At 34.9% G+C, this 26814-nt stretch overlaps 2 long non-coding RNA genes across 2 annotated transcripts in view; both read right to left on the minus strand.

Annotated features, from left to right (window-relative positions):
* LOC142330995 (uncharacterized) overlaps positions 1-20698 on the minus strand; it is a 30960-nt gene extending 10262 nt beyond the window's left edge. Inside the window, exon 1 of the long non-coding RNA XR_012757863.1 lies at positions 20414-20698. This is a non-coding gene — a long non-coding RNA (uncharacterized LOC142330995). The remainder of the gene's footprint in view (positions 1-20413) is intronic.
* A 2120-nt stretch (positions 20699-22818) lies between these two features.
* LOC142331008 (uncharacterized) lies at positions 22819-26668 on the minus strand. The gene is made up of 3 exons (XR_012757865.1): positions 26612-26668; positions 24891-25024; positions 22819-22957 (listed from the first exon to the last, which is right to left on the minus strand). It is a non-coding gene; the product is annotated as an uncharacterized LOC142331008 (long non-coding RNA).
* Between the last annotated feature and the right edge of the window lie 146 nt (positions 26669-26814).

Genomic DNA, 26814 nt, shown 5'->3' on the forward strand with positions numbered 1-26814 from the left:
TATCAAATATGCTACATGTTAAACAAGAATCTATAATAATACACCCTGAACTGTTTCAGAGCATATCAGATTTGCTATCTGTAAAATGTACTCTAATCTGTGCGCTTTTACAATTACATAATTTAAAACTTTAATGCTAAAAATTAAACTCAATTAGAACATTGACCTAGAGGAATATACGAGAATCCAGAAGATTTTTATTGTTTTATAATGTCAAAAGAAAAATATTATAGATTTGAACAAGTATATCTTTGGGGAAGTTTCTATTACTTTTGATATTTAAAAAAAATTAGATCTTTCATAGGAATAAATTACTCAAGAGAGTTTTTAATCATAATGAATTTACTTATATTTTCCATATTTCTTTTTTTCCCCCTTTTGTACTTGTGCAGATGCTTCCATTACTATTTAAGAATGCATTTTCACAGCATAATATGGCCGATCCGGGTAGGAATTAAAAAAAGCTCTATAAATTTTTCTATTGAAACAAAGATACAGAAAAGGATGCTTGATAAAATGATATAAAATGTTTAAGTGGAAATTTTATAAATTAAAAGTTACTGATGAATAGCAAATGGAATCAAATTGTGATCGATGACAATCCAAGTGAAACGGGTATTAAATAATACAAATATTAAATATTAATATTAATGCAATATTGGTTATCTATCTGTAGGATTATAGAAAAAAATTAAGTCGTATTATTCAGTAATCCATAAAGAGATACTTTTTCAACAACGATATGAAACATAATTAGAAAGAAATTATAAATGTGAACTGTGGGAGGTGCAGAACGATTTATAGCAGGTGACAGGTACCGATTAAATGACAAATGACAAATTATAATCTCATATATAATTATAAAAGAGAAGTTGTTCAATTTCAGTTTTGCACGAATTGGGAAAATTATTTATTAAACATACACATATGTAGAAATGCTAATAATTACAGTGGATAACCAGCAAGCAAGATAGGGCATATACCTAGAAGGCCAAAACAAGAGGGTTTATATCTGTAGTTTGGTCATATGAAAGGTTTAATGTATTGTATTTTTAGTCTTAACATTCCTGTAAAAGTTATTAACAGTAATAGTGATGGACCTTTTAAACAGAACTAAAATTATTCCTAATGGATATTCTGTAATAGTTTCTTGATGTTTTTTTCGCATAAGACCAGTATATGTTCAAATACTGTGTGATATCGAAAAGAGGTTTATGTAATGTTACATGCTTTTAGAGTACTTAGGCGAGATAGATCTTCTTAAATGGAAGCTATGTGTTGTATCATCAAATTCATTTATATATAAAAAATCAAAGGGACATTTTGGATTTAAATTTGTATAATTAAATATAAAAGCGAATCCACATAATACATGCAATTACAACCTACATAACAAGTACATGCAATTACAACCTACATAAAATTACATGCAATTACAAACTACCTAATTATTCTACGTATATGATTAAAATTACTGTATATAAACAGAAAAAGCATGTAAACATAATATGTATATGAAATATACGTAATAAAAACATTTATGTGTTTACAAAGATGTACAACATTACATAGTAGTAGTACTGATCTATTATTCTTTGTTATTATGAAAATAAATGGAACCATTACAGTATACAGTCATTTGACTACTTGCTTAAAACAACGTATATAATCTGGAATTTATGTTTCTTCCTGTATTAAGTGTTACAAATGGCTACACATAATGAAATAAATTCAATAAAATAATTCTAACTGAACAGAAAAAGCGGAGTGAAAAATTATAAATTATTTTGAAGAAATTAAATTGGCTAGTTTTTTTATATGACTCTACCGACAAGGGAGGTATTGTACCTCCCTGTACCTTAACCACCAAAGTACCTAACCTAACAAAGTTAGGTTTAACCTAACAAAGAATTACATAAAAAATATATTAAAGCATAGACTAAAATTAAACAGAAGAAAAATGAGTAATTAAAAAAATTATTTGCTATTTTTTATTACTACCTAGTCACCTGTATAATCAGAAATAAATAAAAAAATTGGCCCTTTTTTTGTATGTGTTGCAGTATTCAGAAATTTATGTGCTCGTTGGTAATTCACTAAACATGGTATTAGAACAAGTTTTATTTGGATTTGAATATTCTGTTGGTATTTATTGATGAACTAAAAAAAATTAAAATAAATTTAGGCAAAATAAGTAAAACAGGATCGGTTGATTACACGATAAAACAGCTTTACAAAAGATTTCTTTATCAGGTTACAATCGAGAGACACAGAAACGAAAACAGTTAACTACAACTGACGTCCAGGAAAAATTTATAAATATAGGAAACAAAAATAAATTTTAAATTATCTTTAATTAAAATCAACGATAATTTCTTATTATTATAAACTCTTGAGAAAGAAATGAAGAATACATCTGCAATTATGGAAAATATTAGTGCAAGTGATAATTGGATTTTACCTCTAGAATTTTCTAGAGAATGACAAATAGAAATTGAATGTAGATGTGAAAATGTGTAGAAGATGTCCAATAAGATTTGGTTCAATGATTTTGTATGAAAGAAGATTTAGATTGTTCCAGCGCGGAGATAAAACAATTACTATGATCTGAAAAACTAAAAAAGAATAAGTGTATTTTAAATATGATATAAAACTGCACGTTATGGTTTTCATAATTCAAAATACAAACTTTTCTTTTAATAACAGTTTCTAAAAAATATTTCCTGTTTCAACAATAATAATAATTAAATGTTATAGTTCCTGCAAGATATTCATTGCACTAAGGTATTTGTATTTATTTTCAGGAGACCATTAAAGGTAGCGAAGCGCAAGAAAAAGACATGTCTATTCAATACATATAAATGACATTTACTAATTATAGAAATAATGTATCTAGATGCAATATAAAATAGGAATTCCTATAAAATTATTGAAAATATTAACACATTTTATACTTTTTTCCGGTATAAAATTCATTAGCAATTAATTTTATAAAAATTTTGCCATATTGACATATCCATTTCAAAAAAAGGATACATGACCCCATTTTTTGAATAAAACAAATTTTGTAAAATGGAAGATTATTATTTATCTAGAATAGATTTTAAATTTAAAAAACAAAATTTCATGTATCATATAAACTGTAGCAAAAAATCTACGTTAAATTTTAATTTTCATTAAATGTAAATTAAGAAAAAATATGTTTAATTTAAAACCGAAGTATTAAAAAAAAAAAAATTATGTTGCATACAATAAAATATTTAATTAAATATTTATAATATTTTTGAAAAAATTCTATAATTTACATTACATTAAAAAAAATGAGAAATCACATAAAGAACAAAATTACACAGTGGTAGTACTGATCTATTATTCTTTGTTATTATGAAAATAAATGGAACCATTACAGTATACAGTCATTTGACTACTTGCTTAAAACAACGTATATAATTAATTTTTCAGTTTTGAAAAGTAAGAAAAATTTTGGTAATATTATTTATATTCTCTAAGACAGAAAAAGGTATTAACTTGTTAATTAATATTAGTTAAAATTGTTAAATTTAATTTGGTCATTTCCAGACGTAATATTTTTTATTAAATGGGATATATCAGGTCCGCAACTTCCCTTACACAAAAATTCTCTTTATACCTTACTTCAATGATATGCACTCATATCATTTTTGATTTTGTCTTTAAACGCCAAAAATACTATCCTCATACCAACAAAAGAAGTGTTGACTGCAACAACGTCAATTTTGTCCTTTTACGCAAGGTCCTTTTGATTTATCCAAATTAATATTTGGATGAGGAGGAAGTTCAGAATCCTCTTATGAGCTGACAGTTTTTGAATGGCCATGACTGCTTTGGGGCACATCTTCATAGGATTGGGAAGAGGGCTTCTCCCCTATGCCACTATTGTGGGGGTCATTGACTCCCCAGAACATGTTATGGGAGAAAATACAAAAGAAGGGTATATATTTATTAAAGGCTTATTAAAATTGTATATCTGTTTCTTGATTTTTAAATAAATCAAAAGGACCTTGCGTAAAAGGACAAAATTGACGTTGTTGCAGTCAACACTTCTTTTGTTGGTATGAGGATAGTATTTTTGGCGTTTAAAATCAAGAAACAGATATACAATTTTAATAAGCCTTTAATAAATATATACCCTTCTTTTGTATTTTCTCCCATAACATGTTCTGGGGAGTCAATGACCCCCACAATAGTGGCATAGGGGAGAAGCCCTCTTCCCAATCCTATGAAGATGTGCCCCAAAGCAGTCATGGCCATTCAAAAACTGTCAGCTCATAAGAGGATTCTGAACTTCCTCCTCATCCAAATATTAATTTGTGGAATTAGGGATCTGGTCCATTCACTTGCCCTCGACTCTCTCCATCTCTCCTGCCACTGGTTGATAATCCATTTATGCACGTCACTGGCCACTGTACCCCACTGTCTCATAGCCCGCTCATTTGCATTCTTACAACCTCACTGGATACAGTCCTGTACACAAAACCAATCTACAAGGCAAGTATTCTCTGCAGCCCATCTAGGAGCTCTCTGGCCCATCTGGTGCAAACAACTCTAATCCATACCGAAGCCCCATAAAAACAGACTGACCACGCCACAGAGGCGAGAAGGCTGCTCTTGCTGGTTGATGGGCCGCCGTGTTTCTCCTCATTAGCTTGGCTAGGGCACCAACTGTCCTCCTAGCCTTGCCAACCGCCTCTCGAATGTGCTCAAGAAAAATCCTCTAACTATCCAACCAATCACCAAGGTACTTAGTCCCACTACTTAGTGGGACTAAGTGGGACTATCCTCTACCACCGAATTCCTTTCTGCCAATCAATTTAAGGCCATTTGACTCGAGCCACCCCTTTGCCATGCGAATTGCTCCGTTCAGTTACTTCGTGTTCTGTACTGCAAACTACTACCAGGGTCAGGTCATCTTCCTAGTAAAGCCAGTTATTTTTACATGGATTTGAATGCTAGATCGTGGATACCGGTGTTCTTTGGTGGTTGGGTTTCAATTAACCACACATCTCAGGATTGGTCGAACTGAGAATGTACAAAACTACACTACATTTACACTCATTATATCATCCTCATTCTTCCTCTGAAGTATTATCTAAACGGTAGTTACCGGAGGTTAAACAGGAAAAAGAAAGAAAAGAAAAAAAGAAAAGAAAAGGATCAGGTCATCTGCAAAGCCTACAGCCGTGACCCCTTCCAGATGCCCGATCCTCAGCACATCATCGTACACGACGTTTTATAGCAGAGGACCGAGAACCGAGGCGTGCAGCACACCACACTTCACCTCGTGGGTAATTTGCATTCTTTCCGAGATACGTACTGATTTACGATCGGCAGCAGGTACTTGCTTATACCACGTCCCTCCAGTTTGTCATGAATCACTCGCTAGGGCATACTAGGGCATGCTATTGAAAGCGTTTTCAACGTCTAGAAGGAAAACAACCGGAATCCTTCTGGTATGCCAGGAACCAGCGGGAGCCTCATCGACCAGCTTCATTACTCGAACGATAGCGTGCACCGTGGACATGTTTTGCGAAATCCATATTGGTTATCACAAACCTACCCCACCATTCAACTCAGTCGTCAATCTAACCACGAAAAGGTGCTCGAATCACTTGCCTAGTGATTATCAGTAGGCACAAAGAGTGGTAGCGACACCTTCCTGGTCTGGTGCCTACTCCTTTCCAAGCATCTGGCACAAAGTTATGTGTTAAACAGTAGTTGGCAGCATATTGAAGCTTGTGCGGGACAAATGGGCCAGGATCTGCACTGCAACATCAGTGATGCCATCCAGTTCAGGGCTATATAGAGAAAATTCAGATAAATGAGATTAAATAAACCAAACTCAGCAGTACACAGCGCAGATCTAGATGCCGTGCTACAAAATTGGGATGGGCCAATGATACTCATGGACGACTTCAACGCTAAGCACGAGTCTTGGAATAGCAATCTGACAAGTGCAAATGACAAATTCCTATACGAAAGGGCACGAGTATGCCGGTTAGTCGTCATAGGACTCGAGGTGCCCACCTTCTTTCATCGAACGAGCAGATCGAGACCTGATGTACTCTACATCGCAATCATGAAGTCGGTAACATGACCGGCGGTCAATCATGAACGGAGTGGTCATGATTGAAAGATAGAAGACATCAGCTCGGACCACTCTCCTACATTATTGGAGTTGGGCCAAGCAGGAGGCAGCCGAGACCCCCCGACTATACCCCGAAGATCAATGAATTGGAAAAGGTTCTATGAAACTCTCCAACGGGTTTACAGACCAGCGCATCCTGAACTTTTGACCACACCGGAGGAAATCGACGACACGGTCGAACGCGTCACATCGTCAATGACTGAGGCTCTGTGAAACAGCTCTACGGAAAAGACCATGAGGCCTACCCGTAATAATCTACCACCTCAAGTCTCTGAAGCTATAGCAGAAAAGCGCCGACTGAGGAGGAGATACCGAATCACCCTGTTCCCCGATGATAAAAGGGCTTTTTATATTCAAACGGACAGAGTGAAACAGCTGCTGGCACAACATCGAGAGGATTCGTAGAACGAATACCTTGCCTCGGTCTCAGACGATCGCTCCTCGGTGTTCAGGCTAAACAATAAAACTACGAGAAGGAAAAAAGCCCCGCCACCCGGTTCTGGGGCAACGAGGCATTGTGGCATATTCGGAGGCGGGAAGGGCGGAGGGTTTCACCAACACACTGGAGAACCAATTTACTCCAAACCCCCCTCCAGCCCCGAACCACGACCACACCCGAAGTGGAGTCCTTCCTTGTAGATTATTTAGCACAGGTGGAGGACGCCCCACTAGAAATAAATCATGTCACTGAGGCGGAGGTTTCCGCTGCAATCAAAGCCACAAGCCCCGACAAGGCTCCGGGTGTTGAAGGGGTCGGTGCCCGCGCATTCCGGAATGTTCCGCCCGCTCTTATAGCGACCACAACTACAATATTCACGTCACCAACTGGTTAAATTAATCGACAGTCTTGTCGGAAGCCTAAATAGAAAAGTGGTAACCGTTTTTCTAGATGTGGCTAAAAACTTTGACAAAGTTTGGCATAGCGGCTTGCTGTATAAACTCGCACATACGACGATTTCCTGTCACTATGTCAGATTGATATGGTCTTATTTACTACACCGACAATTTTTTGTACGCATAGGGGGAACGTAGGGGGAACAATCTCCTCCACCAGAAACGTAGCCGCTGTAGTCATCCAAGGAGCAGTGCTTTCGCCGTTCTTGTACACGGCCTAAGTCAACGATATGCCGCTGTCGGAAGGAGTCAAAACAGCTCTAAACGCAGACGACAGAGCATATCATTATGAATCCGGAAGTGTAGATTACGCGATCGAGAGACTCCAATGGCAACTGGATCTATTAAGAGCCATGGCTCGATATGTGGAGAATCAAGGTCAACGGGAAAAATCGGTGGCACTGGTGTTACAATACAAGACATGTGCTCCAGCCAGGCAGCTGGAAATCTCAGGAGAGAAAATCCCCTTTGGGAAAACAGTCAAGTAGGGCTGGGAGTAGTCCCGGACAAACGGCTTACCTTAGGAAAACATGTTAAATATGTGACCCAAAGGGCAAAGGTCGTCAGGGCCTCACTATACCCAGTACTGAACAGTGCCAGCCCATATCCACTGGTGACCAAATTGCTCATTTTTCGGCTATACGTCCTGCCAATTCTAACATATCCTTACTCAGCATGGGGAGCTTTGTTGAACTCCACGCTTCAAAAGAAATTAGAAGCCGTCCAAAACATAGCGTTTCGGACGATATTTGGAGCACCGTGGTTCGTCAGAAAAGTCACTCTTCGCACTACGATGCGGAAGTACAACCCTATCCGAGGTGGCGGTGGGGCAGGCATGCAGAATGTTCGGGAGAGCGGCCGTGTCCGAACACGCCAATCTCCGGGACATCTGCCGAGAGGACAGTACTCCACAGGGTAAAAGAAAACGGCCTGATGCAATATTAAACGAACCACCGTGAAGAGGCGGTTCGAGAGTAAAAAAATTACAAAAAAACCAGGCTTATGAGCCTGTATTATTGCGTAACCTATAAATGGAAACCTAACAAAAATTACGGCCGCGAAAGTTACTGTTTTCCCAATTAAATTTTGGGAAAATTATAAAAAGCTAGACATCACCCCACACCGTCCCACGAAGAGACCACAATTTCATTTAGTCAGCATATACGACTCCCTCCGGAGAACGGGGCGCATTTCTCCCTCCAAATAGCTAGAGCTCCGGTAGGCGCATTCCTGCTAACCCATAGGTGCTGGTACCGAAAGAACTTCAGCGGATGGACTGAAGGGGAATCACGCCGGGATTACTAGGCTCAAAAGCTTAGTCTCTCACGATCAGAACCAGTAAATAAATTTCACGATGGTCCATACGGATAGGAACGCAAATTACCAAATCCGTCCATAAATAAAACTTAAAATCTATAACCGCCACTAAATAACCGATGAAATCCGCCCGATAATAAAACGATACGGCAGCAAGGGATGTTGTCCAGGCACTGGGATCCGTAGGGAGAAATATTTAAACTCCCGACATTCTTGCGTTCCGTTAATATAAAAACGATAAAAAGAAATATGTATTATATTCTATTAGAAAGAGATTTAAAAGCCCGGATTTTACTTTTTTTAAATATACATTTAATTAAAAGATTTATGTAATGAATAAAATTTTAAAAAATAAAATAAAAAATACATTTTTAAGTAGTCTAAGTAATACAAAAAAAATAAATATAAATAAAATTGATTTATACGATAGAGTGGAGGATTTCGGCCACCCTGAATTGTGGTAGAGCATATTACACTTCCTACCTGTAAAACAAAATTCTAAAACTTCTAATACAATCTGAACTGTATCACAGCATATTAAATTCGCCTATTAAACAGCATATTAAACATGCAAGCGTGCATCTTCTTTGAAGCAGATGGCAGATGGCTGAACGCTGACTAGGGAAAGTGAAGGAGCATTCAAAATTTAAAATATCTTCAAAAAAGATAAAATAGAATAATTTTAAGATTGTAATTAGATAAATATAGGTATGCTTTAACATTTAATTTGGTTAGCTATTTATAAAAAAACTTAAGAAAGCCTTTATAAAAATAATAAATATCAAAGTAAAAAAAGGAATGAAATTTAATATAAAAACTATAAAAAGAAATATATATTATGTTCTATAAGAAAAAGATTTAAAAGCTTGGATTTTACTTGTTTTAAATATACATTTAATCAAACAATTGAAACTATATCTTTACTTACTTCTTAAACTTACATTTAATTAAAAGATTAATTTATTTAATGTAATGAATAAGATTTAAAAAAATAAAATAAAATAAAAATACATTTTTAAGTAGTCACGCTGTTGGCGGGGTACGAATACTTTACATACCCGGCAATCCTGAGAGGTATTATAATTGCATACAACATATTTATTTATAATGTTACTATGAAATTAAAATTTATAATTAAAAAAAAAAAATCGTAGTACATTATATTTGGTACCTGATAAGGAAATATGTGAATAATACACCATGAGCAGTGTCAGAGCGCATTAAATTTGATACCTGTTAAGCAAGAACCTAAAATAATACAATCTGAACTGTTTCACAGCATATTAAATTCGCCAGCTGTTAATAGCATTTTAGCAGAAAATGATACATTTGAATCCTCGACTTCATTTACGCAAAATGACAACGGAATTACTTTCTTTTGCTACAAAGACGATGCTTCTAAGGCGGAGATTATGAGGGTCCTCAATGTTGTCCAAAATAAGTTATCCTTAAGTTCATGCGAAGATATCAATACAACTTTTAAAATTATTTTTCCTGACAGCTGCATAGCGTCAAAATTCCAGCTTGCAGCTACTAAATGCTCTATTGTCATAAATTATGGCCTTGCACCATATTTTTATGAAATTCTGCAAAAATGTTAGAATAATAATGACAAAATCGGGTTGGGGAAAAGTATAGGGACAAAGGAAGCCATTTTAGCCCTCAGATTAATAATAGAAGGAAGATTAAAGAAAAAGAAACCGACATACATGGCACTTATATCCTTAGAAAAGGCATTTGATAACGTAGACTGGAATAAAATTTTCAGCATTTAAGAAAAATTTAGGATTCAGGTATAAAGATAAAAAAAAATCGCTAACGTTTAGAGGAACCAACTGCAACAGTAATCATCGAAGAACAGAAAAAACAAGCCGTAATATAAAAGGGAGTCCGACAAGGATGTTCCCTATGACCTTTGCGTTTTAATCTTTTTATTAAAGAAGAAAAAAGTTGAAGCTTTTGAAATGACGTATATAGGAGAATATTAAAAATCGGACGGGTGAATAAAGTGACAAATGAAGAGGTATTGCGGCAAATTGATGAAGAAAGAAGAGTTTGGAAAAATATAGTTAAAGAAGAGACAGACTTTTAGGCCACACATTCTGGAATAGCCGCTTTGATATTGTAGGGAAAGGTAGATGGGAAAAATTTCGCAGGCAGGTCGCGTTTGGAATACGTAAAATAAGTTGTTAGGGATGTAAAATGTACGGACTAGATCGAAATGAAACGACTAGCACTAGATGGGAATCCTGGATAACTGCATCTAACCAGTCAAATGAGTGAAGACAAAAAAAGAAGAAAAAATACAAAGTATTTTTCAAGTAAATGTTTGTTTTGTGTACAAAATAAGGTGTTTATTAGTTTTCTTATCTGTGTGAAATTTGTGTTTCTTATGTAAACCAAGTTATTAAATATCGTTTTTTGTGTACTTTGCAAAATAATTTACGCTAGTTTTTGTGAAAAGTGTAACAATCTAAAATGTGAGCAAATTAATGTTAGAAATTCGCTTTAGTTAGTTTTTATTTCTTATCTATGTTATTGTTAGTTACCATGATGTTCATTTTTACCATGATGTATAAAAATGAACATCATGGTAACTAACAGTAACATAGATAAGAAATAAAAACTAACTAAAGCGAATTTCTAACATTTATTGGCTCACATTTTAGATTGTTACACAAAACCTAATAAATATCAAATAACCTCATTTACTGAAAAAAATTGCCGAATTATAAATAATTATTGTAAAAAAAAGAAAAACATTAAAAAATATACTTTAAAAATCGGGTATGGCTGTGTCGGGGCGCACAGACGTTGATTTAACGTGAAAAAACGTTACAGACCTTGGATAAAGTTCCTCCGAGTTACAGATAGCAACTTCTCTGGTACAATGAAATGGGAGTACCACCATCCTATTTTCAGGGAATTTCAAAAGTATGCTACCTACTGCAATGGGTAACATCATTCGACTTACGGAAAATTTCTATATATCTTCGTGTGTCACATATGACAAACCCCAAAACCACCGTCAGTTCAAAAGTTTATATATATATTTCAATTTTTGTGGAAGTTTTCGATGAAAAATTTTAGTTCCTTCGTTTGGCCAACGCTACAGAGAAATTGGTCAGTATGTATGTCAGTCCGAGTCGCTTTTAGTGTTCATGCCGTCTGGCCGAGGATCTACTGATAGACGTGATACTGTTGTTTGAGACGTGCTTGAACCCAAACAAGCAACTGACCCTTCGGAACTATTTTACATATAGGACGGATAGGCCAGTTCGACCCGGATCTCGCACCTCTGGTGGAACTGCGGTTTTAGTCCACAGACGCCACATGCATACGCGCGTTGTTCTTCATACAAACGTGTGTACATGTGAAGCATCTGGGCACGGTGTATCGGCTGGTTTTGGCTTATAGCAAGCCGAACGACGCGGTAACCGGCGCAGATCTGGATGCCGTGCTGGAAAATTGGGATGGGCCCATGATACTCATGGGCGACCTCAATGCCAAACACGTGTCATGGAACAGCATTCTGACAAATCCGAATGGCAGATTGCTGTACGAAAGGGCGAGAGCCCGCCGCTTGGTCATCGTAGGCCCTGAGGTGCCCACGTTCGTGCATCGCTCAGGCAGATCTAGGCCTGACGTGCTGGATATCGCAGTCATGAAGGGGGGTACCCTCCCATTCATGATTGAAACGATAGAAGACCTCAGCTCGGACCATTCCCCTGTCCTGTTGGAACTAGGTCAGGCAGGGGGTGGCCGAGATCCCCCGCCTATACCCCGAAGGTCAGTCAACTGGAAAAGGTTCTACGAGACCCTCCAGCGGGAGTACAGGTCGGTGAATCCTGAGCTCCTGAACACCCCGGAGGAAATCGACGACACTGTCGGGCGCGTCACGTCGTCAATGACCGAGGCCCTGGCAGGCAGCTCATCGGCCAAAACTCGAGCAGTTGTTCGAAACGACCTCCCTCCTCACATCTCCGAAGCCATAACGGAGAAACGAAGACTGAGGAGGAGATATCGAATCACCCTGTCCCCCGCTGATAAGCGGGGCTTTTACAATCAAACGGACAGGGTAAAACAACTGCTGACAAGCCATCGAGAGGATTCGTGGAACGAATACCTCGCCTCGGTCTCTGACGACATCTCCTCGGTGTTCAGGTTGAACAGGAGACTGCGAGAAGGGAAGAAGCCTCGCCATCCGGTTGTGGGGCAGCGAGGTTTTCTTACATACTCGGAGGCGGAGAGGGCCGAGGTATTCGCCGATACCTTGGAGGAGCAGTTCACTCCAAACCCCCCTCCCTCCCCGAACGACGAGCACACCCGAGGTGGAATCCTTTCTTGTAGATTATTTCTCACAGGTGGAGGACGCCCCACTAGAGATTGACCAAGTCACTGAAGCGGAAGTTTCCGCAGCCATTAAGGCCACAAGCCCCGACAAGGCCCCGGGTGTCGACGGGATCAGCGCCCGTGCATTCCGGAACATACCGGCCTCCGTGATTACAGCAATTTCGGTGATATTCACGTCCATTTTGTACGTTGGATAGTTCCCGAATTGTTGGAAACCGGCCAAAGTCGTATGTTTACCCAAACCGGGGAAAAGTTTACTTTTCCCACGGAATTATAGGCCAATCTCCCTGTTACCGGTATTGTCTAAGTTGTTCGAGAGGATTTTTCTCGAAAAACTGAGGCGATACATGGAGGGAGAAGTGCGGCCCGAGCAATTTGGGTTCAGGGAGGGTCACTCAACCACCCTCCAACTGGTAAAAATAATAGACGACCTTGTCGGAGGCCTGAACAGGAAACGGGTGACTGCAGCCGTTTTTCTGGATGTGGCCAAGGCCTTTGACAAAGTTTGGCATAGCGGGCTGCTTTATAAGCTAGCGCGATCGGCGATCCCGTACCGCTATGTCAGACTGATGCGGTCATATCTGCTAGACCGACATTTTGTCGTGCGCGTAGGGGAAACGATTTCCTCTACCAGAGAAATAGCCGCTGGGGTTCCCCAAGGAGCAGTACTTTCCCCGTTCTTGTACACTTTGTACGTGAACGATATGCCGCTGTCGGAAGGGGTCAAAACGGCCCTTTATACGCAGACGACACGGCATATTTCTACGAATCCGCAAATGTGGATTACGCGGTCCGGAGGCTCCAAAGGCAGCTGGACTTAGTGGAACCGTGGCTCGACATGTGGAGAATCAGGGTCAACGGTGAAAAATCGGTGGCCGTGATGTTCACATGCAAGACACGAAAACCGACCAGAGAGCTGGAAATCTCAGTGGAGAAAATCCCTTTTGAGAAAACAGTTAAGTACCTGGGGGTGGTGTTGGACAGGCGGCTTACCTTCGGCGAACATGTAAATTATGCGACCCGGAGGGCTAAGGCCGCCAGAGCCTCGCTATACCCAGTGCTGAACAGTGCCAGCCCGTACCCACTGGCAACTAAGCTCCTCATTTTTCGGCTGTACGTACTGCCGATTCTAACATATGCTTACCCGGCATGGGGGGCAGTGTTGAGCTCCTCGCTTCAAAAGAAGATCGAGGCCGTCCAAAACATCGCGTTGCGGACGATCTTTGGAGCTCCGTGGTTCGTCAGGAACGCCACTCTCCGATCTGATGCGAGATTTCAATCCGTGTCTGAGGTGGGGGTGGCGCAGGCGCGCAGACTGTTCGGGAGAGCGGCTGTGTCCGAACACAGTCATCTTCGGGACATCTGCCGAGAGGACCCAACTCCGACAGTTGTAAGGAAGCGGCCTCACGCCGTACTGGACGAACCACCGTGATGGTGCGGTGCGGTAGCCGAAAATCGACAAACCAGGCTTAGGGGCCTCCATATCGCATGAGCCATAAACGGAATAGTGCGTCAGACGCGTTTCCGGGGTCGCGAGTGAATAGTTTTTCGCGAGTTATATAGTTTGAAGACTTCAAATACGGTAAGTCGCGCATAAAACAAAAACACGGTCTAAATTTAAATTTTTTTTTTTTTTCCGCGTGTGTTTTGTTCTGTTTCTCTTGTTTCAGAAACGGGAGAAACGTGGATGCGGAACGACTCGTCGTGCCGTCTCATCCTGCCAGTCGAAAGGAAAGTAAAAATTAGATTTTTTTTTTTTTTTTTTTTTTTTTTCGTGTGTGTGTTCTGCTTCTTTTGTTGCAGATGCCAACAGCCACCACAAAAACAAATGGTTTCTTCACTGCGGCCACGCGGTCCCCCCAACCCCTTCTTATTAACCTTCAGACACGCGTGTCTGAAGGTTAATAATTACGTGGAGTGAATAATTACTGTTTACTTCTTTCCAGAAAATCGCCGCCCCAAAACCGCGATCGCGAATAGGTATCACCATTTGTAAGTTCCCTATTACCTTCCTTTCCTTTCAAGAAAGAAGAAAGAGGGAACGAGCCCAGCAGCCATCAGCCCAGCAGTCGCAAGCCCAGCAGCCACCTGCCCAACAGCCACTGACAGCACAGAAGAACGAAGAAACCTGCACTTTCCCCCGTTCAGCCCTTCGGGGCCTCGGGAATGTCAAGGTTAATGGTATGTAACTTCGGTTACTACCAATTCTTGGAAACTGCAGGCCAAAGAAGAACGAACAGGTCTTCGGAAGAAGAAGAGGGAGAAGAAGAAGGAAGACCAACCACTCGCCTCAACATCACGGACTGGAGTCCGGAACAGAGCCCAGCAGAGATACGTCCTGAAGGGCAGCCATACCAGAAGCGGATGAAGAGCTTCTACACAACCTCTCCTTTTTTAAAACTTACAGTAGGACAAAATAACCCAGCAATTTCGACTCCTCCGGAAAAGGGGACGCATTGCTCCCTCCTTATAGCTAGTGCCCCGTTGTGGCGTATTCCTGCTAGCCTATTAAAGAGTTAGCACCGAAAGGACTTCAGTGGACGGTCTGAAGGGGAATTACGTCGGGAGGACAGGCTTTATAAGCCTAGCCTTCCGCGGTCGGCCCATAAAATGGGTTCGATAACGCTGGTTTAACAACGGATTGGAATGCAATTAAATCCGTCTTAAATTCACTAAATTAATAATAGACAAAACTTGAAAAACTAGATCCGAGATTAAAAATAACCCTTTTAAAAAAACAAGCCCGATTAGAATGATCCAGCAGCAAGGGACTCTGTCCAGGTTCTGCGATGGAGTAGGGAGTAATAAACTCCTGCCAACTTTGCATTCCATTCCATTCCATTCCATTTTAGTGTTCGGATTGACATAAAAACGAGACATTGAAAGCGTACTAAATTTTATTTTAACATAAAACAGACACTAAATGGTACATGATATTTATTTCGACTAAAAGTCCAAGAAAACTTTGTTCAGCATTGGTCTGTGATATACAGCGGTAGAGGTGCTCGCGCCGTGCCATCTTTGCCATGCTCCCGAAACAGTCTCGCTCGCTCGCTCGGCATCCCATTTTGCCTAACGATATTTTTGTTACACATTTTGGAATATCACACGTGGCATTCGCAATGGTGGCATCTTGACTGAGGCTAGATCAAGCCCTAGAGATGCCTTTTGCGAAGATTTTTAAGAGGCCCTTCGGTAAAATCCATAAGGACTATGTACAGAGGCGGTAGTGTGGCGATCGCAACTGTCACGTGGTGGGTATCTTCTCCTACTGGGATCAGTACTAATAATTTAGGCCCGTCGAATTTCGTTAATAAATTACTGATAAAAAACCGAAAAACCTTCAAAAAATTTGAATCTTGGATTTTTTCTTAACTGTAGTATTAAGATCCCTCATTGAGAGCTTTTCAACAATACATCAATAAGTGGTACTTATTTTCATTGCTTCCAAAGTTATAGCCAAATAAAATTTTAATTAATGAAATATTTGGCTTTTGCAAGGGGAAGGCACATCAGTTCGAATTTGACTTCACCTCTTTTTTCTTTTTTAACATTTTTTTTTAAATTTAAATATATTGATTTATTAATAATTGTTGACCTCTGACTGTAAAAAGATTTTTACGTTAAATAATTATTTGACAATAATAATAAAAAAAATATATGAAAAATATCAGAAGTTATTAATGAAATAAAATTTTATGTCCTTTTCATATTAAAAAATGTGTATATGTAATTTAATAGGCGAACAAGGAAATTATGTGGTAACCACATAAGTTTTTTTTACAAAGTTACAACCACTATATCCCCATTATTTCTTGTGTTTTTATTTTCTTTTTGTTCACAAAAGATATTTGAAGGTAAAATGAAAAATAATAAATGCAAAAGATGAAGAATATGCTATATAACAGAATGATATCAGAGACAAATGTTACTTTTAAAAGTGCAATAAATCATGAAAATGTATTTTATGTGATGTTGAGAATAGATTGGAAGTGACAGATTATGTCAATGGTAGGCTACATCGGATTATGTCGATGGTAGGCTACATCGGATTATGTCGACGGTAGGCTACATCAACAGCAGCTGGAAGGCGATTCGGTTTTTTTTAGAAATTATGGTTGATAACAGAAACCTTCCCACCACTGTACCTCTCCTAAATGACATTACAAAATGCCAAAAGCTTCATTTTAAATAGAATTTTTCTTTACTGGTCAATAAATAAACTTTGATTACATTAATTTTCAAATCATTATTACCTCTTCATCTCATATGATCTATTAAAATTATATTTTTTCACTTAAGAAAACACTTACGAATTTTTTAATGACAAAATTACATCATTCACTAACATATAATTTCAAACTAAGTTAAGGCAGAAACTATACGGCAGATGCAGGTACAGAAATTTTTAGTGATTAATAAATAAAGACGTTTTCATTCGTTGAAACAGTTAAAAAAAAAAATGATAAGTGATTTTTATATAATTTGAAAATTATAATACTCCAGCAAATTTTGGAAATTCTGCATTAGAATATCAGTGGTTATAAATATCATATCCCAACAGCGAAACTGAAGATGTTACTCTTATCCCATAAAATGTAAAAAATTTTCCCTTGAAAATTAAGCAGATCACTTCACAATTTAATAAACACATTAAAACCTGCCAGTATATGCTTCATCTCTTATGTGAATTATCTTTCTTTTTCCTGTTTAGCATCCAGTAAATACCTTTCACATAATACTTCAGAGAATGAATGAGGAAGATGTGGATGAGTATAAATGATGTGTAATCTAATAGATAGCTAATTGGTGACAGCGCATTATATACTTTGCTTCTACTTACTAAAAATGTTGTCAAAATCTAATTAATTCTTCTAATCTAATATCGTTGCAGATGTGAAATAGTTAATTAAAATTATTTGTTTTAAATAACATACTAATAATCAAATATTTTATTAAATGTAAATAAAACATTGTTTGTTTAAATTTAAACATATTGTGAAATGTTGAAATAACACAACACAAATTTTGTATTTAGCATGTTACACAACTTTCCTCACTGCAATTTGGATGCTTATCTCAAATATGCTATTGAAAGTGTGTTACTATGTAAAGGTATTACATATATAGTAAATTTGTGATGCTTTTGATCTACTCATTTTGATCTACTATTGGTTTCAATTAAGAATAGTTTTGTATATTTACTTTTAAACAATATGCAGATATGCTTAATAAAGAAAAAATAAATAAATTATATATACACTGTATCATGAGAAGTAGACACAAGATGAAATTAAACAGACATCGGATTTGCCTACAACAGAGCTTATCATATTCAGTCTAGCTTCAATTGTCTATACTATATGTTGTGTTCAGACTGTTATAAGAAAATGATTTTGTATTTCTACAATTATGAAGAATTTATGAAAATATAAAAAAAACACTAAATATAGAAAAAAAATCTTTTGTGTATTAACACAAGAGATTTTGATTTCCTACATAGCCTCTGCAAACATTCGTGGATGTTCAATTATTGTTACATTAGAGGTAAATCTCATAAATCTCAAAGAAAGACTTATTTATGATTTGATAATAACAGCTTATACATTTCATTTTGATTGTGCACTCAGGGATCAAAATAAAATCTGGGTGCCTCACGTTATTTCTATATTGTGCTCAGTAACTGAACAGTTGAAGGGGAAACGACAAGCCATCCCATTTATTGTACCGATGGTTTGGTGTGAACCTAAGGATCACACTTCACAGACTGCTACTTTTACATGACATATATATTTGGATTTTCATTCAAAAACAAAAAGTTCATAAAATATGCGGGTGTATTCCCAGCTCTAAAGTCGGTACTAGATGGGTAGGAGTTACCTGTACCTGTACCTAAACCGCCATCTAATCCAACATTGCTAGAAAACAATATGAAAATGTGTGGATGTTGAAAAATTTCTTCCTATATCTGATGAGAAATCTCCTCACTTAAGTAATATGAGATTAAATTACTTATTAAAGATTCAGCCTGAGGTAGAACTCTTTATAGACATTTTTTGCAGAAATATAATCACTAGCTAGATAGGTTCAAAAGCTATACCCTCCTCCAGACTAGATAGATACCAAGAACACTGAATTTTTAACGTCCCACGGATCCTTAGATATCCAGTGAGATTTAGTAGATCAAGTTAAAAGAAAATAAAGGAAAAAGTGGAGATTAGAAAGGAGTAAACCACAGAAGGATTGCTAAACAAGACAATTCGCTCAAAGAAATCCTAAGCCCCTTTTAAGGCAGCAGGGTTCCTCTCGTGCAAGATCAGAGCGCTTTTACCAAGAATAGAAGCAGAAATATTGTGAATTAAGCTCCACAGAAACAGATCTATTACGCATCCAGGAATGTATGTTATATGAACCTATTCAGCCAAGCTAAAATTTTCAGCTAAGAATAATGTTGAATAGTAACAAAAATCAGTACTTACAGGAAATTCGTATACCCCCTGGGGTCTTCCTTTTAGTAATCTTCAATATTCTTTGTTTTTTTATATCATACTTACGTTTTTTATAATATTAACTGAATCATGTATTTTATATTATTTTTACAATATAATATAGGCTTCCACTTACTTTGCTATAGTATTTAAAATTCATGAAATATTTATATACCATCTACTTTGTAAGTATTTTCTACAACGATTTTTCAAAAATGAAGCGCGAACATGGTTTCATTATACTTTCAAACTGCTGTCAGACAAGAGATTCATCGCTAAAGCAAGCAATATATATTCAAATACTTCAGTAACATTTTGACCACCATGCTAATAAAATTTAACATTATATAACATTAAATTAACTTTTATTTAAAATATAATATAATTATATTTTATATAATGTCATTTTATTTCATCATCAATTTCAAAAAAATGTTGTGAAAAGTGCGGATCTTGAGATTGGGTGGATGTAGGCGGATGAAACTAGTAACTATCAATTCAAAAAACTGGAAAGTACCCTTTTGGTTAAGCCTTTCCAAATCGCGTTAAAAATGACTAGGACGCACCATTTTTGAGTTACGCCCTTTTTTTAATTTTAAATTTTTTGGATTTAAATTTGGCGGGTGATCAGTAGACCAATCAGCGCTCGTGAAAAGAAACCTTACATTCTGGATCAATTTTCTTTAATGTATTTGAATAAGTTACATGCTAGATCAGTTTATTGAAATCGATTAGTGGAAAAAACAGTCGTGTTTTGGACTGCTTTTTGTAGTAACTTGCGTGGTGAGATTTAAGTGAAAAGTGGCTGTCGATCTTGTGAAAAAGAGACCTCATATATTGCAATATTTGTTCTTTCGAATGTATTAGTGATCCAGGATGTAAGGTTTTCATACTACTGCTGTTAAATGAAACCCAAACACAAACACCACCGGTATCCAAAATCTAGTATCCAAATATTTGCAATGAGTTAACCACTATACTAGCCCAGATGGGCTAATGCTCTGACCCTGGCCCTTGTACAAGTTAAGTGATAATGGTTGGTTGAAGTCACAGAGCAAGGAGCTCCATTATTTGGTCGCTCTAACTGAAGCTAAACATTACATAAATGAATGTAGTCTTTTAATAAATATTAATATTATCATGAAATATATATAATGTAGTAAAGAATTAGTAGTACCTTCATATTTTACCATTTGGCTACACAGCATTGCATTTATCACCACAGCTAATCCAAAGATCAAATCCATCAAGCAGCTGAAAAAAATCGGTCGATCTGTTACTATGAAGGCATAGGATGCAGCATGAAGTGAAAAGTTGATGAGATGTTGAATATAATCGGGTAAACTGTATAATTTCAGATGTCTCATTTTTATTTACAGATTGTATATTTTTGTAGTGAGGGATATATTGTTCATTTCACAATTTGATCTTCATCGCACTTCAATTTCACTCTTTATTTACACCAATCACTTTATTTCCCCACAATTTAAAAATATGTAAATGATAATATAAAAAATAAAATAAATTGCCACTATATCTTTACTTGCGTTTTAAATTTTCGAACAAGATTAATTTTGTATATGAAACGAATAAAATTTAAATAATTTATAAAAAAGGGTAATTTTAAAAACCGGATCAATAATATTACAAATAGAATTTTATAAAAACATTTTGAACTAATAAATGTATTTTTATATGGTCTAATTAAAAACAAAAAAAATATATATATAGTATATAAATAAATAATGTTGGTTTGTATGGTAGAATGTAGGAGGACTTCAGCCGCTGAAGTGAAGTGATGAGCTGAAAAGACAAAAAAAAAAATAAATAGCGAATAATTATAAATATTATGATACATCTATTTCTAGCTTAATATTTATATATCACCCCTAATATACATTTATACAAATATTATACCCATTTATATACACATATCCCTTTTTACAATTACATGATTTAAAACTTTAATCCTTTTTATTGTTTTCAAAGTATAACTTTGGGGGAAAAATTTCTATTACTTTTGATAATTAAATAGAATTAGATTTTTCATAGGAATAAATTACTCAAGAGAGTTTATAATGATAATGATTTTACTTATATTTTCCATATTTCTTTTTTTCCCCTTTTGTACTTGTGCAGATGTTTGCATTACTATCCAGACCTCTTCATTACCCTTTTTAAGATTTTCTTAAGAATTCATTTTCACAGCATGATATGGCCGATCCGGGTAAGAGTTAAAAAAAGCTCTATAAATTATTCTATTGAAACAAAGATGCAGAAAAGGATGTTTGATAAAATGATATAAAATGTTTAAATGGAAATTTTGTAAATTAAAAGTTACTGATGAATAGCAAATGGAATCAAATTGTGATCGATGACAATCCAGGTGAAAACGGGTATTAAAAAATACAAATATTAAATTTCAATATTGAAGTTAGGGTAATAGAAAAAAATTAAGTCGTATTATTCTATTCAGTAATCCATAAAGAGGTACTTTTTCAACAACAATATGAAACATTTAGAAAGAAATTATATATATGAACAGTGGGAGGTGCAGAACGATTTACAGCAGGTGACAGGTTAAATGACAAATAAATGACAAATTATAATCTCATATATAATTATAAAAGAGAAGGTTTAGAATTTTAGTTTTACACGAATTAAGAAAATGATTTATTAAACATATACATTTATACAGTGGATAACCAGCAGGCAAGATAAGGTATATAAAATATGGCAATAAAAGTATAAGTTTCTTGTTAAGCTTTAGTAGTATTGTATTGTGTTACACAAAGACAAGGAGTAAACATTGTTATTTTTTAAGGATAAATAATTACTGTTTTTTACAAAAAATTGCACATTCATGAATATAAACTTATGGAAAAATCTACACATTAATTTATATCAGTATATTTGATACATATTTATGGGCATCAATCATGACCTGACAGCCTATTTTTGGTGTTACTTTATCATACCCCATTTTATATTATTATATATCATATTATATCATGACATATATTTTATTATAATATAATTATTTATTATATTTGAATATTCTTTTTATCATAAATGATACCCCTGTACCGTTTTCACATGGTGATTCCTTCTGAATTTTTGCCCTGTATTCAAAAAATGTTTTTCTATCAATTTCCACAAACCTACTTGTTCCATATCCTGAATTATAATTATGAACTTCTAAATTAAAATATCTATATATATATATATATTTGTCAAACACTATGATTATTTTACAAATAAATAAATAAAAAAGCAAATTTCATCAGAAAAATAAACAGTAAAATATTTATTACAAATCACATCCTCCTTGATGTTAATCATGCACTGAGTGATGATTTTACAATAATGTATGATAACAGCATAAGTGAATAAATTTCCTGGAAAGAACTCTATTTCTAATATTATTACCAGAATCATCTTTACAATCTTACCCATCTTTATATGAAGTACAAAAATTTGTGTTAAGTCTATTTTGGTAGCTGGTTTCCACACCACCTTGAGGTACAGCATTTGGCGCGTTTTTTTTATAGTGCTATCCCACGTAGGCCTAGTGCACTTAGCCTTTTCTCTAATTATAATATGTTATCCATTAGTAGTAGTAGTAGAAGAAGAAGCCACAGATTTTAATTAATTTTGATGATTTTAAAAGTTTATAAGTATTAATTTTTTTAGTTATATTTGATGAAATCTCCACTTAAAACTGAAAAAAAAGGAGAAAACAAGAGTTAAAAAAAGAAAAGTAAATGACAAACGAGAGTTATTTATAGTAATAGTTAAGCTTCTTGTGATAGGTTAAAACTATACACTAACATAATAATCTGTAATACAGCTTTGTTAAGCACAAACTGATTTTTACTCTGTTACGTCATTTTTACTCTGTTTTCATCATTTATTCTTTTACCACTAACTATATTTCATCATATTGTGCAGGCTACAATTGCATGTTTTACTTTTTGCAGAAATCAAACTGTAAAGCATGACGACCACACCATCTGCCAAGTCAAGAATGCGAACTTTTTTTTACATAAACCACGAAAAAATCGTTAATTAAAATATTAATAAATTAAAAATAAATAAATAAAGAAAATAATATTTTCTTTAAAAATAAGAATGTCTTTGTTTTCTTTTTTTTATAACACAAATTAAAAAATAATTAATATAAATAATAATTAAATAAAATAAATACTTTTGTGTGTGCGTGTGTACACAATCCATTTATGATGTACAATAGCGACTTAGATTGTGAAAAATATTTTTTTAAATTTACCATCGGATCTCAATTTTCTGATTAAAAATCCCAAATATCTTGAAAACTGTCGATCCTAGTGGTTTGGAAAAACTTTTGATCCCCTACAATGAGATACCCCAGTAATGTTACTCTAAATAGAGTCGCTGTTAACCATTGAGTAGCTTGCTTGAATTTTAGTCTTTCCGAACGAGTTGTTTGTTATATTTTGTTCCAATTAAACAATAATATATAGCAAAATAATGACACAACTCACTTGGAGAGGGTTAGAGGGTTCAAAGACAACTTTATCAGACTCAGATTGCAAAAGCACATGTGAATAGTAAAACCAGTTCTATCATTTGATTGCGAACAGAAACTAAGCTATCAATCATCACACATGATAGATATCGCATACTTTACATCTGTTAAAAAAATTAGGCGTTTTAGTATATATAATGAAGGATTAGGTCAGTAGTATTTGGTTATTATGGATGAAGAGAATTGCTTTGGAAAAGGCCCAAATAGTGCTGCAAGTACATTGCATTATTATTAAGAAAATAAAAAAAGTTGACGTATTACGGCTCTTTGCTGATAACTGTGTGAGCCAAAACAAAAACAGTAAAATTTTATGATACCTTGACTAGCAAATAAAACTGGGAGAAATAAGAAATTTTTTTTTAGTTTCTCCTTACCGGTCATAATGGAATTGCATCTGATGGTATATTAGGGTTGATTAAACAGAAATACATTAATGCCACTATTGATACTTATGAGGATGTAGTGCATTGTGTTGTACAAGCATCAGCAGGCGGATACACTTTAGCAGTACCACGAGGAAAATTCAAGACGGTATCCTAGCATATCTAGGACATGTTCCTATCACAAATTTACCAGTTTTTGTTGAAAATTACAATTGCTCACTATTTTAGAGTTAGTGCTGACAGTGACTGGTGGCGTATCATGAATATGCTGTTTTGTAAGACTGTAATTTCAGAATTTGTACTAAATATCCAAAAGGAATGCCTGAGCACATTATTCCTGAAGACCTATCTATTAACCACCAGCAGTACTCGTACAAGAATGTACAGCCATTATATAGCAATTGCAACAAAAAAGATTAATTTATGAAAGAACAAAAGATTTCTTTAATTTTTAATCATCACTTGTTTGTAATTAGCAGTATCTTTTTTAATCTTGAACTGAAAATTGTGCAACAAATTCCATTCAAGAGAGGAAGATTACAAGGTAATAAAACCATAATACAATGGAAATTGATTTTTTTTTTAGACATAAGATCCCATTATTTGTGCACAGTCATGTAGTAATTAATATAATCCATACAGTTAATAGAACCTGCTTCTGCTATTAACTTTATTTATAAATATTCAACTAGCATATTACTTACTTTAGTCATATTCCTAGTATATTCTTACTCCTTCCTATTTTTCTTTTTTCTGATGATTCTTTTTGGTGGTACTTGAGGTACAGATTGGCCAGAATTTTTTGAAGACTTTTTTGAAGTTCTAGAATACGGTTTATCTAAAAAAAAAACTTGTGTTAATGAATCTTCTCCAAAAATTATAAAAATACTGGCAATTTATCCATTATATTTTTTATTATGAGCTATTCTCATTCTTAGAAGATAAAATTCCTTTTATGTGATTTAATCAAAATGTAATCTAAACAAATGTAATTTTTAATATGATGACTCATATTAAACTCATACAGGTTTCTGATATAATCTAAATATTACAGCTCAATTTTATAACATAATAAAATTAGAACTCATATTCTGTATACGATAATAACAAATAAGAATGATCTTATTTGTTCAGGAGAACATTAAGTGTTGGATAATACAGATTGAGATAATACAACTTTTTACAGATTGAGTGTTGATTTCAATTGAGTGTTGATTGAGTGTTGGTTACATGAATCATCACTACTGGAGCTCCAACAATGCTCACATCATCTATTAATGATGACTTCTACACCCACATAAAACTGGTGTGTGATGTGCAATTTCCAGGGGAAGTATAACTGGCTCCTTATTCTTTGAAAATACTCATAATGTAGACCTCTACCAAGAAACTGTAACAGTTATTGAAAATTTAAATGAGATTCGTGTTTTCAACAAGATGGGGCCACATGTCGCACGCAAGAGCAACAATGGACCTTCTGAGAAATTTCTTTAGTGAAAGAGTAATACAGACTGGCTTATGGCTAGCTCAAAAATAATTCACACACCATTAAAGAACTGAAAGCCAACACATTTCATGAATTATGAGAAATTGGAAGAGGTATTCATCAAAAGGTTGTACAGAATATGAAAAAGGGGGTAAAGGATTGCTTTGTAAAAATGGTGGATAAGTTAAACACACATTTCTTATGAAAAAATTTGATTTTAAAAGTGTTTGCATAGATAATTGTAATATTTATAACTAATCACATTAAATATAGGACATTATCTTTCTTTAAATTGGGCTGCTTTTTTTTTGTTGTGCGTTAAAAGAAACACTTATGAGTTATTTTTTATCAACTTTTTCAATGTACACCATAGTATATTAATAATATTGGAAAAAATTATTTTTTATAATATTTTTCTACTTTTAACTGAAATAATGACAAAACTAATCAGCAGTTATCATTAAAAAAAAATGTTGTTATATATTTTTTAATTACATAGAATGAATAATTGTGATGAAATAGATAGTGGTTATTCAAGTCTGATTAGAAGTAATTATATCTTATAATTAGATTTAAATATTTATTCAAATAAATCCAATGGTACAATAGTCATTTGAAAAGTAGTTCCCATTTTCCATAAAAGTAAATAATTAAGATTTTTCAATAAAGATTTTCTTATCTTTCTATATAACTTAAGATCCCTTCACCACTTAATTAGCCTGAACATTTAGGTTTTCATAATGTATTAAATGCTTTTGTATGTCCTTGAACCTATTACATTCAACTGCACAGTCTCAATATTTCTTTACCAGAGATGTATAATACCAAATGCGGAAAAAGCAATTGTCTCTAAAGAAAAAATAATTATAATCTCTAGACTTTATAATCTATAAACACATACTGCAATGCTAGTGTAAGAAAACCAATAAAAGTATCTACCTTTATGTTTTTCATTACGATCTTGACGAGATTTATATGATCTTTTTGCACTCTGGTCAACATGGTCCTGTAACAGAACAATATTACAATTGTTATATTAACACATTAAAGTATTAGTGATAAGATTTTTCAACAATTAATGAACTACACAATGCAAAATAACTGTCTGATTATGGTAATAATCAAGTAATAATTTACAAATT

This window comes from Lycorma delicatula, chromosome 10, assembly GCF_047948215.1.
Source record: "Lycorma delicatula isolate Av1 chromosome 10, ASM4794821v1, whole genome shotgun sequence".
Taxonomy (NCBI): domain Eukaryota; kingdom Metazoa; phylum Arthropoda; class Insecta; order Hemiptera; family Fulgoridae; genus Lycorma; species Lycorma delicatula.